General features: G+C 32.8%; 1 long non-coding RNA gene across 1 annotated transcript; it reads right to left on the bottom strand.

Moving 5' to 3' along the window:
• Positions 1 to 1951: 1951 nt before the first annotated feature.
• LOC117922606 lies at positions 1952 to 8300 on the bottom strand. Its single transcript, XR_004652511.1, has 3 exons — positions 8092 to 8300; positions 7913 to 8003; positions 1952 to 2322 (listed from the first exon to the last, which is right to left on the bottom strand). It is a non-coding gene; the product is annotated as an uncharacterized LOC117922606 (long non-coding RNA).
• Between the last annotated feature and the right edge of the window lie 9727 nt (positions 8301 to 18027).

The raw sequence follows: 18027 nt of genomic DNA, 5'->3' as shown, positions 1-18027 counted from the left end.
AAACGGTACACGAGGTTTTAACGTGGTTTTGCCAACCATGCCTACATCCACGGATGAGAGAGAATCATTCCACTATACAATAGAGAACGTTACAAAGGACAAAACCATAACCCTACCATAAGCCTTCTCGCTCCATCGGGTACCTTCTGTTCTTCCTCACATCTCTATCCACCTCGTATAATTTTTACAAACTCATCTCCATCTCATAACTTTTTCCCCTCATGACCTAGAATATTTATAGAGATATTTCCAACAACCTTCCTTATTTTATAAAGAAGTTCAATATTACAATATATATCAACCTAGAAATATTCTATATAATATTTTTTACAAAAAAATAATTTATATTGATTAGGAATTTGTGACACTTCCTAACAATCTCCACCTTGGACCAAATTCCATGAAGTCGATCTTCAAACTCTCCATGAGACAAGTTTTTGTATCATATCACCATGAGAGAGCAATCGACTCCACCTTTAATTGAAAATTCCTTTTGTTTTCATCTTGTGTGCTCTGTGATCTTTTACTTTTCTAGAAATCTTAAACTCAAAGCTCTAATACCAATTTATTACGATGGCGGAAGCTTTGATGCAAACATTGTTAATCAAGAACATAAAGATAAAATAATCAACACAAATGGTACACGAGGTTTTAATGTAGTTCGATCAACCATGCCTACATCCACACATGAGATAGAATCATTCCACCATACAATAAAGAATACTACAAAAGATAGAACCAAAACATTACAAAGGATATAACCAAATACAACTATTGGGTTCTCGAAACATCCCATGTTTCCCCACTCTTCGTATCCCTACCCTACCATGAGCCCTCTCACTCCATCGAGTACTTCCCGTTCTTCCTCACATCTCTATTCACCTCATATAGTCTTTACAAGCCCATCTTCATTTCATAACTTTTTCCCCAAGACCTAGAATATTTATAGAGACATTTCCAATAATCTTCTTTATTCTATAAGGAAGTCTAATATTAAAATAAATATCAATCTAGAAATATTATATATAATATTCTTTACAAAAAAAGAATTTATACTAATCAGGAATTCAGGACACTTCCTAATAATCATTATATAGGGAAAATAGATTTTACTCCACATAATCACCTTTGTTCATATAAAAATAAAATAAAAATAGAAAAATATTACTATAATAAAGAGAAAATACTTATATGAACTAGTTTATCTATATGAAGTGTAGAGTATGTTACAACATTTTGTTTACTCACAAAGTTATACCTTGATTGAAGTCTTCTTTTCTCATTAAAATAATTTTAGTCATTTTTCCTTCTCATTAAACTACCACAAATGTGGGCTTTTTCCATGTACTAATTTGTACTTAAAAAGTAGCATTTCATGGCAAAAAAAAATTGTCCACTAAAATTTTTGTGGCAAGGTTGTTGCTATAAGTCTGTGAGTAATTATTTTTTACAATAAAAAATTAATTTTATAGCCAAAAAGGCAAAATTTTTCCACAAAATAAAATTTGTGGCAATATGTTATATTTCACCAAAAATTAAAACATGTAGCAACACATCACTTTTTTCCACAAAATCAATTCATGGCAAAAATCAAAATTGTCCATGAACATAAAATTCATGGTAAAAGGTCACTATGAAAAATATTTATGGTTAATGATTAAATTCCACCATTAAAAAAAAAATAATTGTGGCAAAAGTTTATTTTCAATTAAAAAATTAATTTTATTTTATTTTCTAATAGTACTAAATTGCTATCTAAAGAGCATCAATGATCATTCTACCATTGTTGTGCCTTAATGCTAAAAACTAAAATTATAAATTATATGAATCACCAACTTGACATGAATTAGGATCAATATATATATATATATATATAAAATAAAAAAAATATATATAATAAAAAAAAAAAAACAAAAGATGAACTTAGCTAAAAACAATTAAGGCCTATAAATTCACACAAAGAATATTAATAATTTAATAATTTAATATCAATATTACATCCTTTAGCACACTAAGGTTAGTACGAATAAGATGTCACACTACTGCTAAACCCGTGCTCTTTTCTTAGATGTAGCGACAATGCTTCTTCATCTTCTTGATCTTTAAATCGTCACAAGGAGCACTCAGAAACAATGTCCTGAATAGCAGTTCTGCCATCAAGCACGTTCACAACTGATGACATAGCTAGCGTGAATGTTGGAGAGACGTTTGTGCACAAGAGAGCTATGTTGATCATCATCGCCATGATCTCTTCCTTGTTGAAGTCTAAGCCATCTGGGGTAGACTAGATCCATCAAATTCCCACTCCCTTTTAATGAGTGCCTAGAAATCAAGAAACAAAGAAAATACAGTAAGAGAATTGCTTGTGTTTAAATCAAGCGATATGGACTCAGGCAATAAGACTATTATTTGTTTCAACATGTGCTGAATGAAGCCATGGAAATGTCACAACCTCATTGAATGAGTTTAATATTTGGTATGTGATGAATGGGATGTGCTTAGTTAGCCTGCTCTAGAAAGAGGCATGCTAATACGGGGGTTTGCTCAGAGTGGTCCAGGGAAGTCCTTGATGACGTCTTATTACTAATACGGTAATACCACACAATTTTGATAAAATATCTTCGTGCAATGGGTCATTTGACCAAGTTTTTAATAATATTAAATTGTTTTATGCTGAGTCTTATATCTGTTATGTTGTCTTGGTCTATAGGAAATTGTTTATTGAGTCTCTTTATTATCTCCTGATTTTTGGTGATGGTGGCAGCAGATTTATTGAAACATGGTTTCATGGTCCTATTTTTATGTCTTTGTTGTTATGGCTTTGTCAAGCTAGTTGATTGTATTGCCTATTTATTGGTTGTCTCAGTACAAATAATATGTGGAATTGCTTCTCTGTTCTAGTTTTACTTTTGCTCAGTTTATTTTATCAGTGGTATCAGAGCCCAGTTAATGTTAGAAAAGTGGGTTAAAACCAGAAAGTGAGAATTAAGAGTGCCAAAACAGAGAGAGAGAGAGTTTGTGAGACAGAGAGTCATATAGTAGCAGCTTTGTTTATTTTCTTTCAACAGTAGAAAAAAAAAAAACAATGGCCTCTGAAAATTTTGTGCAACCTGCAATTCCACGTTTTGATGGTCACTATGACTATTGGAGCATGTTGATGGAGAATTTCTTATGATCTAAAGAGTACTGGCAAGTAGTCTCTGGAGGGATAGTAGAACCAGCAACGAACTCACCAATGACGGATGCGCAGAAAACAGAGATTGAAGGACAGAGATTAAATGATTTAAAGGCAAAGAATTATTTGTTCCAAGCTATTTGATCGCTCAATCTTGGAAACTATTCTGTGCAAGGACACTCCCAGCAGATTTGGGACTCCATGAAGAAGAAGTACCAGGGATCAACGAGGACCAAGAGGCAGCAGCTTCAAGCACTTCGATCTGAGTTCCAAACGCTTCGAATGAAGCCGGGAGAGTCAGTTTCTGATTACTTCTCAAGAACAATGGCAATCATCAACAAAATGCGAATTCATGGCGAGAAGATGGAGGACGTGACTGTTATTGAGAAAATCCTTCGGTCAATGACGCCAAAATTTAACTATGTTGTTTGTTCTATTGAGGAATCGAAAGACCTTGATGAACTATCAATTGACGAGTTGCAAGGATCTTTGTTAGTTCATGAGTAGAAAATCATTCAGGAGGACAAGGAGGAGCAAGCTTTAAAGGCTTCAACTAACAACAATGCCTTGACAACGAATAGATCAGTAGATCGAGGTAGAGGCAAAGGAAGAGGAGTTCGAGGAGTTAGAGATGGAGGTAGAGGAAGAGGTGGACGAGGCAATTTTAGAGTTGATGAAGATCAACCAGATTTCCAAAATAGAGGCAGAGGCCCAAATCAACAATTTGACAAATCCAAGGTAGAGTGTTTTAGATGTCATAAATTTGGCCATTACTGTTCTGAATGTTATACTAAATTACCTAACGACAAAGAAAAAGGAGAGAAATCTAATTATGCAGAAAAGAAAGAAGTTGAAACCTTGTTGATGGCTACTCAAGTCAATGAACAACCTCAGGCAGAAGTGTGGTATGTGGACACAGGCTTTAGCAACCACATGTGTGGTAGTAAGTCTTCTTTTTGTTTTCTAAATGAAGGTTTTCGTTCTACAGTGAGCTTTGGTGATTGTTCTACTGTGAATGTAACGGGAAAGGGTGATATTAATATTAGAACCAAGAATGGTTTTGTAGAAACAATTTCCAATGTTTTTTATGTTCCAGACTTGAAAAGTAATTTGTTAAGTGCTGGTCAATTGCAAGAAAAGGGTTACATAATAACAATTCAAAAGGGTGCTTGTGAGATATATGATCCTTCGAGAGGTGCTATTGCTATTGTTCAAATGGCTTCAAACAGGTTGTTTCCATTGAAGATTGATAGTGTCCAGTCTTTCTTAATGGCTGAAGTGAAAAATCTTTCATGGCTTTGGCATTTACGCTATGGCCATTTGAATTTTGGTGGATTAAAAACTCTCCAACAGAAACATATGGTGACAGGTCTTCCTTAAATTTCTATTCCTTCTCAAGTTTGTGAAGGATGTGTTGTTGGCAAACAACATCGTTCTCAATTCCCTCAAGGAAAGTCGCGAAGAGCAAAGAATGTCTTGGAACTGGTTCACTCTGACATTTGCGGTCCAATTAATCCAACTTCTAATGGGGGTAAACAATATCTAATTATCTTTATTGATGTTTATAGTCGAAAAACGTGGGTTTCTTTTTTGCAGGAAAAATCAGAAGCTTTTAGTGCATTTAAAAGCTTCAAGGCACACGTTGAAAAAGAAACAAGACGATCCATCAAAATTCTCTGTACTGATCATGGTGGAGAATATTGTTCAAATGAATTTGAACATTTTTGTGATGATCAAGGCATACGAAGAGAACTCACAGCTGCTTATACACCGCAACATAATGGTGTATCGGAGAGAAAAAATAGAACCATCCTCAACATGGTGAGGAGCTTGCTTGCTAGGGGCAAAATTCCAAAGAGTTTTTGGCCGAAAGCAGTGAATTGGAGTATCCATGTGTTGAACAGAAGTCCTACATTTTCTGTTCAAAACATGACACCGGAGGAGGCTTGGAGTGGACGGAAACCAGCTGTAGATCACTTCAAAATTTTTGGTTGCATCGCCTATGCACATGTCTCAGATGAGAAAAGGAAGAAACTTGATGATAAGGGTGAAAAATGTGTTTTTCTTGGCGTAAGTGAAGCATCCAAAGCATATAATTTGTTCAATCCACTCACGAAGAAGATTGTGACCAGTAGAGATGTTATTTTTTATGAGGAGAGCACCTGGAATTGGAATGGGCAGCAGCCTACTCAAGTCATTTTTGACAATGATGCTGAAGAAGAAAGGCAGCAGCTTCTACAACAACAAATTCCTACGATTTCTATACCTGAAAGTCCACCAAATAATGCTCCAACAGCCGCTGAAACTTCATCAACAGCAGCAGAGAGTAATGTAGTTGTTGAATCACGACTTCGCCGTGTTCGAAAAAGGCCCGCATGGATGCAAGATTTTGAGGTAACTGGAGTTCAATCTGATAACTATGATACAATTGCCCATTATGCTTTGTTATCATATTGTGATCCCATTACATTCCAAGAAGCTATCAAGGATTTAAAGTGGCATAAGGCTATGAATGAGGAGATCGGGTCTATAGAGAAAAATAATAGTTGGGAGCTAGTTGAACTTCCAAAAGGGCAGAAATCCATTGGTGTTAAATGGGTTTATAAAACGAAGTTGAACAAAGATGGTGGAGTTGATAAGTACAAAGCTCGGCTTGTTGCAAAGGGGTACAAGCAAGAATTTGGAGTGGATTACAAAGAGGTGTTTGCTCCAGTAGCAAAGCTTGACACTACTTGCTTGGTGTTATCTATGGCTGCCCAAAACTCATGGTCTATCCATCAGTTAGATGTGAAGTCAGCATTTTTGCATGGAGAGTTGGAAGAAGAAGTCTATATTGATCAACCCCCTGGGTATGTGAAGCAAGGTTATGAGAATCAGGTATATAAGTTAAAGAAAGCACTATACGAACTGAAACAAGCACCAAGAGCTTGGTTCAGTCGTATAGATGCTTATTTTACTGAGGAAGGTTATATTAAATGTCCATATGAGCACACTCTTTACACTAAATATGGTGTTGATAAGAAGATTTTAATTGTGTGTTTATATGTTGATGATCTCATTTATACTAGTAATAATAAAACCATGCTTGTTGATTTTAAGAAGTCTATGATGAAAGAATTTGATATGACTGATATGGGATTAATGCACTATTTTCTTGGCATTGAGGTAGTGCAATCATCTGGTGGTGTTTTCATTTCTCAAAAGAAATATGCTCTAGAGATTTTGGACAAGTTTATGTTGAAGGATTGTAATTCAGTCATCACCCCAAGTGAAGTTGGCCTGAAACTCTAACAGAGTGGAGCAGGAAAGAGGGTGGATAGTACTCTTTACAAGCAGATCGTTGGAAGTCTTATGTATCTGACATCTACAAGACCAGACATTATGCACGTAGTCAATTTAATCAGTAGATACATGGAGAATCCAACTGAAGTTCATCTTTTGGCTGCAAAAAGAATTTTTCGCTATTTGAAAGGTACTGTAGACTTTGGGATTCTATACAAAAGGGGTGAAAAATCAAGTTTGATTGGTTTTTCAGATAGTGATTATGCTGGAGATCTTGATGATAGAAAGAGCACTTCTGGAGCAGTGTTTATGTTGAATTTTGGAGCTATTACTTGGTCATCAAAGAAGCAACAGATTGTGACTTTGTCAACTACGGAAGCTGAGTTCATTGCTGCAGCATCAAGCTCATGTCAAGCTATTTGGCTGAGAAGGTTACTTGAAGTTTTGTACAACCAGTAGCAAGGTCCAACAGTGGTTTACTGTGATAACCTCTCTGCAATAAAACTCTCAAAGAATCTAGTCTTACATGGGAAAAGCAAACACATTGATGTGAGGTACCACTTCTTGCGTGATTTATGTAAAGATGGAGTTATTGATTTGGTGTTTTGCAAAAGTGAAGATCAAATTGCAGATATCTTGATTAAGCCCCTCAAGCCTGCTGTTTTTATGGAACTTCGAAGTATGCTTGGAGTTTGTTCTTCAAAGGAGGTTGTGGCTGCTTCAGGAAAGGCTTTGCAAATTGATTCCTAAACTGATTTCTGCAGATATCAGTTTAAGGGAGGGTGATAAAATATCTTCGTGCAATGGGTCATTTGACCAAGTCTTTAATAATATTAAATTGTTTTATGTTGAGTCTTATATCTGTTATGTTGTCCTGGTCTATAGGAAATTATTTATTGAGTCTCTTTATTATCTCCTGATTTTTGGTGATGGTGGCAGCAGATTTATTGAAACATGGTTTCATGGTCCTATTTTTATGTCTTTATTGTTATGGCTTTGTCAAGCCAGTTGATTGTATTGCCTATTTATTGGTTGTCTCAGTACAAATAATGTGTGGAATTGCTTCTCTGTTCTGGTTTTACTTTTGCTCAGTTATTTTATCAAATTTGTATAATTAAAGTCATTCAGGAAGAGAGCATATCCTACCTGCTTCTTCGTTTAAGGTTGAAAAGGAAGCAATACATGTAAGTATTAGTAGTACTGGGGCAATTTTGATTTGTCTGAGCAAATTTTTGTTCAAGAGAGACTATTTTATCCATATAAAGTCATGAACAAGGAAAATGGTCCAAAGGATGCCATGAATTAGAATATAACTTCGGCCCAAGATAGGAAAATGTAGTTGCCATGATGTGATGACTATATATTTATATATATAAATCAAGAGCCATGGTTAAGCGTTCATGATTCTGATCCTATTCACTTCCACTTTGATCAAGCTAGGAAATTTATACTCACTCTGGGTTCTCAACAGGTTTTACAGCTTGTAGTTTAGACGATGAAGCCATTCATCCTTGAAGATGTTTCCCAACACAAATAACAAATCATGCTGTTAAAATTATGCAATCAGCCTAGATGGATAAGAATGAAAATTTTTCAGAAATGACAAATGCAGGAAAGAATGTTGTCGAAATTACCTAATCAAGACGATAGATGCATTCCTCTTTTGGCCTATAAGTAATGTTGCTTCTTCCACTGGCAATTTCCAAGGCAACAATTCCAAAACTGTAAACATATGCTTTATTGGTTAAATACCCCCGCATTGCATATTCAGGTGCCATATTATATCCACTGCAAAATGAGAGTTTGATTTTACACAAATTTTCCATTTGAAATGAAGGATAAACATTGGTGATCAAAAGCAAAAACTTCTAGGATGGTTTCAAAAGTGATATCAGTTGAATGGGCAATCATAGACAAGAAGAAAAACAAGTTAAATGCCTTGATGGTATTTTTCACAAAAGTTTAGGGAGCTTAGGTGCCTACTGCCAGAAATTCCTAGTTTTAATTCCACTGAGTGCTAGGCTAAAATTTTGGGTGGCTTTGGTTTAGACCCAATGGACATTAACCTAACCCAATTTACCAAGTCTAGGAATCACAAGGAGAATTGTTGCCTGAAACCATTTGGAAAATGAAAGGCATAAATGCCATGTTCGAGCATCAATCATTCCAATACTTTCTTATTTTCTTAAATACTCTGCAAATCAGGACCATCAAATCTAGAACTACATTCTACTCTCATTGCTCTCAAAACAGATTAGCTCAAACTAAATATAAAATAAAAAATGTTATTTAATTCAATAAAGCAATTCAAAATTAACACTTGCGCATCATTATGAATAAAAAATTGTTTTACACATGAAAGGAGCAGAATCTGTGATGAGAGCACAAATAAAAAAGACCTAAAAGAGTTCCTAGTTAATGTTGACCGAGCCACCACATAAAAGTTCATATTTGCTTAGGCTGACAATGCTGACAAGCACTTGCCACCCATTTTCCTCTGGAAAACATCCTTACAGATTCTCAAGGAAACTTCTCAGCTCTATGATCTATCTATCTATCTATATATATATATATAATGTTGTAGAATTTTCATAAACCTATAAACTTTTCCCATCAAGGAGGTAGATGAAAGAATTGTATTATTTTTAAAAACAATATTTTACTTTTATTTTATAAATTTAATTTATAATAATATGAAATCAAATTTAAGTTAAGTCTTATTAAAAAATAAAAATTAAATCTAAAATTATGTATGAGTTAAAGATAAATAATTTTTTTTTAATTATGAAACAATTTTTTTATTCTAGTGAAACAAAAAATTACTATAAGAAAAAAATAATTTTAATATTCATTTTTAATACAACCCAAATAAGTACTTTATTTTATTTTAATTTTTTAAATTTATTGTTTGATCATGATTTCTTATGCTTGTTTTTAGAAATTGTTTTTAAGTTAAAGAACCAAAAAAAAATTTATATTTTATAAAAATAAGGATATTTGATAAGTTATTTTTATAAAAGGACTTAAAAAAAAAATAAAAATAGAAAGGCTTGTTTGGATAAATTGTTTTATTTTTTGTTTTGATTTTATAAAAACATTTTAAATTCAATTTATACCATATTAATTAATTAAATTTAATTGAAATCTTATTGAAAATGAAAATAATATTTTCGTGGGAGAATAAAATGAAATCAGATGTATATTCAAAAAAACCATTGACAAGAAATCATGTAAATTTAAATTTTTATTAAATTTATTCCTATTTAGTAATAATGATTCCCACAACTTTTTTTCAGAACTAATTTTCATTTCACCTACAATAATTTGAGAATTAATTTTGATATTGTAAATTTAAAAATTTTATTTGGTCATTTTTAAATAAAAAGGAAAAAAATATTTATAAATTCTTTTATATCTCCAATTCAATCTTTCTTGGCACATATCACGTCAAAATGATATTGAACTTTGCACATGGTGAAGGAGTTGTTCAACCACTATCAAATAGACTTTTTTCTAGATTAAAGAGGACAAGTTGCCAATAATGTTGTAGAATTTTCATAAACCTATAAACTTTTCCCATCAAGGAGGTAGAAATTTCATTAGTATGAGAAAATTTTCCACATTCATAGCATCATTCACGGAAGACATAATTGTACCTAGCTCCCCCCATCAAGAAGTTAAAAGGTTTAGATGGTGGAGCACACTAAAGTGTTTAATTCTTTCTATTTTTCTCATTGCTTGTTACTTGGGTTAAGAAGAATTGAAATTCTTAGAGATAAGAAAACGAACTGGATTTGCAGACTTTTCATGCATGGAAAATGACTAAAGTTGGCATCCCAGTATGTGAAAACGATCAAATTTACTTTCAAAGTGTATGCATATATAGCTTTACAAGTAAAATTTATTGTTGTCTTCCATGACTTCTGGTATAGGTTGCTGCCCTTCTTCTTCTTCTTCTCAACCAGAATGTCTTATCAATGATTTCATCCACAATATTCAAGTAAGCATCACACCAAGATTTCCTGCTTACTAAAACAAAATAAGGAACCAAAATACCGGCTGCAAACCCTAATCCGACGCTCAAATAAAACCACCGATCAATGAAATGATTGTCATTTTCATCGGTACCAATGCTGTGCTCTTTATCAGAATCCTCGTCTTGGCATTTTTCAACAAGAGGAGCTCCGCAGAGACCTGGGTTTCCATCAAAGGCAAATTCATCAAAAGTTGTCATCTGTCTTGTAAAAGGAATCTTACCAGAGAAGTTGTTTGATAGATTCAAAGAACCCAAAAAAGATAATGAAGCCATGCTAGAAGGAATTGTGCCAAAGAGCTTATTGCTTAATAGATCATGTAACGCCCAATTTTTTTTTTAAAGGGTAATTTAGGAAATTCATAATAATGATATTAAATTAATGAATTAATTAATTTAATAAAATGGAAGAGGGGTGAAAAAGTAATTTTACGAATAATACCCTAGGTATAAATAGAAAATTCTCTTCTTCCTGTTCTTTTCTGAATTCGCAGAGAGTTTCTAAAGAACGTGAAGTTGAAGTCAGATTTCAAGGTTTGAAAAACAAACCTCTATAGGTAAGATCCCCTAGATTATTTTTTTTAAATTCATTAGTTAATTTCAAGCACATTAGATATATATATTTTTTTGGAAAAACCCCAAATCTAGATTAGGGTTAGTTTTTTTTTTAATTCGTTTTAATATCAAAATAGTGAAAATTTAAGATTTTGATTTATTGTTGAAAATTGGAAATTCTTAAGTTTTTAGGGGAAAAAAAAAACCTAGAAGATGCGTGTGCACACTGTGGAATTGGAGAATGGCTTAAGGATTAAAAAAAAAAAAATGGAGGACGCGTGTGCACACCAGTAGAATTGGAGAATGAAAAAACAAATATATATATATATATATATATATATATATATATATATATATATATATATATATATATATATATATATATATATATATATATATGTCTATTATTTTGTTGCCAATAATGAAGTATTGTTGGGAATAAAGTTTATGTTTTAAAAAAAAAAATATGAGAGAATAAAAGTTTTAAATAAAAGGAAGTAAAGTTTTTTTTGATATTATAATTATGAGCGTAAGTTAATAAATAACATAGAAATTAATTATTGAAATAAATTATAGTTTAATTAAGTTGTGCCCCAAGAAATAAATTTTAAAATAAATAAATAAATTCAGTTTTATATGAATTAGAAATTTATTAATTTTTAAAATATGAATAGATTAAATTACCTTTCATAAAAAAAAATTATTAATTTGAATACTTAAAATTTTAGGATTGTCAAACCTATAATTTTAGATAAATAGTAATAATTATTCCTCTTATATTTTGTTAGGTGAAGAGTAGATTTTCAAGATTTTTCTCTCCAAAGTTTTTGAGGGTTTCTTTTGAGGTAAGGGAATTAATGCAATTGTTAAATTCTTTTTTGAAACAATTATATATATATATATATATATATATATATATATATATATATATATATATATATATATACATTATTTGAAAACGTTTGAGTTATATTCCGTTTTATGCATGGATCAAACCTGTTTTGCATGAAAAGTATGTTAGAATTTTATATTATGTTTTTGACAAATAAATGTGGAGATATTATATGTTGTAAATTTGAATAAATGAAATAAATATTTGACTCTGGTTTGTTTGGCCCTTGTCAACGGGATATAATAGTTGACTTTTGGCCCTTGTTAATGGGATATAATAGTTGACCTTTACATTTCTTGGTGGAAAATGTAATTGATTTGAACCCTAGCCTCTAGGGGTTTCGGTTAGAGGTTACTAGTACTAATAGTGTTTGGTTCCATCCACCTTAAAGGAACAATTTGAGGCTAGCCACCTATTTGAAAAGTCCCACTTAATTGGGCACCCTTTGATGTTTGATGACCAGAGTAAATAAATTATTGGAATGTTTTGACTAAATTTGATATGAAATTGTTTGAATCAGAAATAAATGCATACACTTAGAAATTTTGAATGTATTGGCAAAAAAAAAAAAAAAAAATTTACTCACAGCTTTATGAAAATGATTGATTACAATATATCCTATTTTGCAAGTGAGTTTGAAATGTTTGGTCCATGGACTGCATTAATGTTCCTTATTGGGCTGTGAGCTCATTCCCATTTGTTGACTACTTTTTAGGTACCCTTAGTTCAAGTGAGGAGTGATGGCTAGGCTGAGGAATGGTCATCATTAGGATTTGACTTAAGATTTTATGTTGGATTTTGTTTAACTGTTAGTTATGTCATTTGGATCTTTTGGTATTTGGAAGTTATTTGGATATTAATCCTTCAAATTTTATGTTAGATCAAAGTTGAGTTTTGGAGATTTTGAAATTTGTTCTAATACTTGAATTGTTTAAGTTTGCAAATATTTGGACAATGGATTTTGGATAGTGGATGTTTTAGTTTTGAAATTGAAATTTGAGGATTTTAGATTTTGTTTTGCTACTCTGAACAGGTATTTGGTAATTGGTAACTTCCGATTACAAGATAATTGTTTGGGTCAGGTTACATTGTAAGCCTTCGGGTTTGAAGTGTGAAATGACCGTCATGCCCTTGGAGTGGGTCTTGGGGCGTGACAAATCAAGAGATAACAATTCCTTCAACCTTGAAATGCTTGTAGGAATTTGGCCAGTAATGTGGTTCCGTGACAGGTTAAGAGCCACCAAACCAAATAATTCTGTTATTGCCTCTGGAAACTCTCCACTTAAATTATATATTCTAGACGTTGTCCTTTCATGTTCACAACCAAGCTTTCTTCATAATATTGCCCTCTATACCGTCTGCCTTGAAAGCTCCTATATAACACAAATTGGTTTATATTTTTCTCTTGAGCCATTGCTTTGAGGCCACCCAATGTAGGTGGAATGTTACCAGTCAAATTATTTTGTGAGAGGTCCAGGACATGCAATGAACGCAGATATGAAAGCTCAGAAGGAAGATTGCCAGAGAACCCATTCGACCTCAAGTTAAGGATTTTAAGACCCATAAAAGCAGCTCGAATCCATGTTGGAATGTTACCTGACAATATGTTGTAACTGAGATCAAGAGTTTCCAAACTGGACAAATTTTGGAAAGATAAGGGCAGCCCTCTTGAAAGGTTGTTGTTTTCCATGTGAAGAGATTGAAGCCACTTTAACTGACCCAACTGTTCTGGAATTCTCCCGGACAAGTCATTGTTTCCAAGGTCTAGAACTCTTAGGCTCTGTTTGGTTCCCGGAAAATGCTAAGGAAAGGAAAAAAAATGTAGAGAAAAATAGTTTTCTTTAGTTTGGATGACATGGAAAATAAGATGGAAAAAAAATATAAAGGAAAATATTAAAGAAAATATTGTAATATTTTCCCTATTATTTTCCTTAAAAAATAAGGAGGAAAATAAGAGAAAAAGAGAAGGGCAAAGGGGGGGGGGGGATTTTATCGGGGGCTCTGTTCATCGCTTCACCTTTCACTTCCTCTTCATCGGTGGCTATGGCTTCTCACCGTCGTCGACCCTTTCAACGGCCACCACAATCACTCCGACCACCTTCCAGGGCCAAAAACCTACCCTCTTCAGGCACCCGAGTTCCCATGGATGAAGTGCGCTCTTCAAATCAAGTTCTCATTTATGAAATGGATTCTTCAAATCTAGTGAATGTATTCGGATCCATATCTTCAGATCAGGCATGAATTGAACTCCAATCCACGTCATCTTGTGAAAACCCGGAACCCAAGGTAATCGTTCTCTCTTAGGTTCTCTGTTTGGGTTTCTAGGTTGCTTTCGCCTTTCCCATTTCTTAAATTTCGCCAAAATTTTTCTAAACTTTTCTGGCTTGTTGTTTTCTGGATTTGATCTTATTTTTACCCTTGATATTCTGCTAAATGTTACACCATTTCTTAAATCACCTCAATTGATATCATTCCAAGGGATTCCTAAATTACTCTTTGTATTTCTTGATTTGCTTACATTATGAGTGTAGTTATAGAACTTAAGTTGTACAGTAAGCATCAATTGGTAGGCTATGATCATTATGACTCTCTAGGTTGTGATTGGGGTTGTGTTTTCAAATGGGAAGTGGGGATTGTGATTGGGGTTGTGTTTTCAAATGGGAACTGGAATACTCAGGTTTCAAATGGATGACATATTCTGGTGCAATTAATAACTCGTTAGTTTTATGGGTGTCTTACTAGGTTTTTACGTCTCCATTGTTGTAATACTTGTCAATTGTGAAGTTGATCTGAAATGAGTTAGAATGGGACTTGACGAGAACTTTTAACAACTGACCAACTTGATATTCAACTAAAAGGAGATGAGGGTAAATCACATTTGATCAATTATGAGCTTTGTAAAATGCATACCCAAAAAAATTTACATTAAAGATGAATACCAGATACTTGTGGCCTCCAATTTGTAAATACAGTTAGTGGAGAATGTTGCTCTTATCACTTACTTTTCCTCCAAGTTATGATTTGTCACATTTTGATCCATATGCGGATCATGTTATTACCTTTCATACAAGTAGGTAGTGAGAGAGGGTGGTAAAGATGCAATTTTCCTAAATTAATGTTTAACAAAGGGGACTGATCAGTTTAAATTGATTGAACCCAGAAATTTCATATTTCAGTCATTTTGTTTGTTGCTTGAGACTTGAGAAAACAGTAGACCCAAGTCAGCTAATGGTCTGCCTCGGACACAGCTATAGGCATTTGCTTATGAATCAAACTTATATACTATGCAGGGATGAAAGCCAAACCAAACCAAATGAACCCACATTTCTCATTAATTATATTCCCCAACAGAGAAATGTGAATATATCTCACATTTCTCTTTAGATTCATATTTGAATATATCTCATGGTAATTTTGAATATGCATATTTTCCTATGTAAAGATTCTTATTGATAGAACCATGTTAGTATTGGCCCTATTGGGCAATGAGATTGGAATTTTATTTTATTATTCTATATCCTCAAAGGATTGGTTTAGTATGAGTTTTTATATGTAAAAGGGCTCTCTTACCTGGTCATACACTCAGCATTAGGCATTAGGCATACTCGAAGGAATTAAATCTGAATTTTAACTAAAAAGATTCAAATACAAACATGGGATTTTTCTAGAATTGGAAAGAAAATTTGTGTGATTCATCTGTTAGATGTTTATCAATCTCAATGAAAAATAGGATGGGAAATCTACAGAATTTAACAAACAGTTAAGAATTTAGCACCGACAATTACAAGGACAACTAGTAAGTAACTTCATGATGAAGGAAGAAATACAGAGTGAAGATAAGCATTAATAGGAAAAGGAAAAATGAAACTAGAAAAAGCTGTGGAAAAATTAATGTTGTTTCCTGCAATGAAATACTCTTCTTTTAATGCTATTACAGTTGATTGCTTCTGCTTTCCTTAATATTGGTAGAATTCAGATATTGAGTAATAACTGAATTCCTTTTGGTTCTGGACACAACATGGTTGATTCTGCAAACATGCTTAGGATATCTCTTAAAGCATGCTTAGGATCAGCTTCAAGTTTATAGGGATAACGAAATATTAACTTTAAGTAAAGAAGTGAAAAAGCAATCTTAGCATCCCCCTTCAAGTTTGAAAATACTAACATGTTTTACAATACTAAGTTAAGCATTTAGGATGAGTAATATTATTTGTCATGGTTTAACATAGTATAAGAGCTCTGATTTTTAGTGTCTTCTGTTGTTTTTTTATCTTTCTAGTCTAGCATGATATTAGAATTTTGGGTTTTTATTATCTTTAATCGGGTACCTATTCATCTGTTTTGTCTGCTTCTACACTTGAAGAATTGATATTTTTTTATTTATAAAAATCAGATTTTGAGAACTTATCACAAAAAATATGATATTTTCTAAAAATACATTTTATTCTCAGTTATTTTATTTTAAAATTATTTTTTTAAATATAAAAAATAAATTGAGAACATTTCAAATTTTGAGAACTATTCTTTGAGAACTTTTTTAAAAAAAAATTGTTCTTTATGGTGGAGTTTAAGCAGCATTTAAAGAAAATGAAAGACATAAGTATAAAGAAGCTTTATAAAAAAAAATCAAAAAAATATTTACTAGTAATATGTAAGGTGACCAAAACCATAAGGCAACCTTGTTAGTTGATTAAGTTACTAGTAATCCTCATGTCCCATACGTATACATACTATCCCAGTCTTAGTCTCAGTTCTACATCTTCTTGGTGGTTCAGGATACTATCTTTGCAAAAGTAACATGTGCTTGCTTGGATGCAACAAAGCAACTTCGTAAGAACAAGCACATGGGGCCAATATTGAACCTGACCAGTACAAAGCTTAGCTTTAAATGTTAAGCCATGTGGTGTCTCCCTTACTTTCCAATTATACACCCACTTGGGTCCTACCATTTCTTCACATTTCCTCTGTTCGAAAGGACACTGGAATTGGGCTGCTCTATGTTCATTTTTGTTTTTCGAAAGTTTCGTGTGAAAATATGATTAATTTTTTTATTTGATCATAGGAATCATCTTCCTCAGTTGTAAATGAAATTATTTTTGCAGAATCAAAGGTTGGTTCTATAAAAATTAAGGCCCATTCAGTTTATCTACCAGAAATACAAAAGAAATAGAAACAAAATAAACACCAAAAATCAAGGCCATGTTTGGGATTGCTTCCTAACATAGTTTTTTTTTTTGTTGCATTTGAACTAAAATAGAGATTCATTTGAACTAAAATAGTGTATGGGTTTTCCATTTCTTTTTACCTAATTTACTTTTCTATTATTTGTGTAGGCAAAGCAAGTTCATCCTGATAAAAATCCGAGTGACCCTTTGGCAGTTGAACGATCTCAGGTAAGTTCACTTCTTTGTCATTCATTCATCATCTTCTTCTTAATACTCTACTCTCCTTCATTCATCCCAAAACCAAGTGGAGGACCAAGTATTCTTAAGTAATCATGCAAATTTCAGACTGAATAATGAACTTAGAAAGAGTTTCATTTTGTTATTATGCTTTAAACTAGACATTTCAACTCTAGTAAGGTTTGTTTTACCATAAGTGGTAACTTGTCATTAATTTAACTATCATAAATAGTCATAATCAATCTTAGATTAAGTTAATTTAACTATCACATTTCAAGATTGAATAATGACTTTACTAAATCATTCCTCTTACTTTGCTAACATGTAGACTTATAATGAAGAGTGGCAAAGACTTAGAAGATGGGCTGCAACTTGTGTAGCTATGTATGCTGCATATGCAGCAATTCTTGTTTCGGTTTATCATCGCTCAAACTATTAGGAGAGATCAATCTCTAATGAAGGAGATTATGAACGGCATGCTTTGATGGAAAGACTTACACTAATGGATAATGAAGATTGTTATAATCAACTACGTATGGGAAAGGATGCATTCGCAAGACTAGTAAACATTCTTCGGGGAACAGGTCGTCTTAGAAATAGTGCACATAGTAATGTAGAAGAACAAGTTGCCAAATTCCTTCACATTGTTGGTCATAATTTAAGGAATAGAACTATGAAATTTTATTTC

This window comes from Vitis riparia, chromosome 9, assembly GCF_004353265.1.
Source record: "Vitis riparia cultivar Riparia Gloire de Montpellier isolate 1030 chromosome 9, EGFV_Vit.rip_1.0, whole genome shotgun sequence".
Lineage (NCBI taxonomy): Eukaryota > Viridiplantae > Streptophyta > Magnoliopsida > Vitales > Vitaceae > Vitis > Vitis riparia.
The sequence above is the reverse complement of the archived record's forward strand: the minus strand, read 5'-3'. Positions and strand labels throughout refer to the sequence as shown.